The sequence below is a fragment of the Lathyrus oleraceus genome, chromosome 5 (genome assembly GCF_024323335.1).
Source record: "Lathyrus oleraceus cultivar Zhongwan6 chromosome 5, CAAS_Psat_ZW6_1.0, whole genome shotgun sequence".
NCBI classification, from domain to species: domain Eukaryota; kingdom Viridiplantae; phylum Streptophyta; class Magnoliopsida; order Fabales; family Fabaceae; genus Lathyrus; species Lathyrus oleraceus.
Window position 1 is genome coordinate 137283803 of NC_066583.1, and position 886 is coordinate 137284688.

Here is an 886-nt window from a genome sequence, read left to right on the forward strand (position 1 = left end):
CACAATTTTGAGTCACGGCAACCACGGTGGCTGGAGGTGATACATTTAAACTTTCAATTTTTTGGGCAAGAGCATCCACTTTTGCATTAACATGATCAAGGCTACTTATCTCGTACATGCCAGTTTTCGTTTGAGGTTTTTCTACCATTGCTCGGTCGCTTCCCCACTGATAATGGTTTTGGGCCATGCTTTCGATAAGTTGATAAGCGTCAGCGTAAGGTTTATCCATAAGCGCACCACCTGCGGCGGCGTCTATTGTTAATCTTGTGTTGTATAAGAGACCATTATAGAAGGTATGAATTACTAACCAGTCCTCTAAACCATGGTGTGGACAAAGTCTCATCATGTCTTTGTATCTTTCCCATGCTTCGAAAAGAGACTCGTTATCTTTCTGTTTAAATCCATTTATCTGGGCTCTTAACATAGCTGTTTTGCTTGGAGGAAAATATCGGGCAAGAAAGACTTTCTTCAACTCATTCCATGTGGTGACTGAGTTGGAAGGAAGAGACTGAAGCCATCTTCTAGCTTTATCTCTTAACGAGAAAGGAAAAAGACGAAGTCGAATTGCCTCTGAAGTGACACCATTAGCTTTAACAGTATCAGCGTATTGAACAAATACGGATAAATGAAGGTTTGGATCCTCTGTAGGATTTCCAGAGAATTGATTCTGTTGCACTGCCTGTAACAGCGAAGGTTTAAGTTCGAAGTTGTTTGCTTCGATTGCGGGTGGAGCAATAATCGAATGCGGCTCATCTTGCGATGGAGCGGCGTAATCTCGAAGAGCACGAGCTGGTTCTGCCATCTCGGGTATCGGCGAAGGAAGAAGATTTTTGAGATCAGGAATTTTGATTGGAAGAAGATTGTTTGCAGCACGATACTCCCGAAT

General features: G+C 42.7%; 1 non-coding gene across 1 annotated transcript; it reads left to right on the top strand.

Moving 5' to 3' along the window:
• The first annotated feature begins 317 nt into the window (after window positions 1-317).
• Window positions 318-424, top strand: LOC127088624 (small nucleolar RNA R71). Its single transcript, XR_007790453.1, has one exon. It is a non-coding gene; the product is annotated as a small nucleolar RNA R71 (small nucleolar RNA).
• The last annotated feature ends 462 nt before the right edge of the window (window positions 425-886 follow it).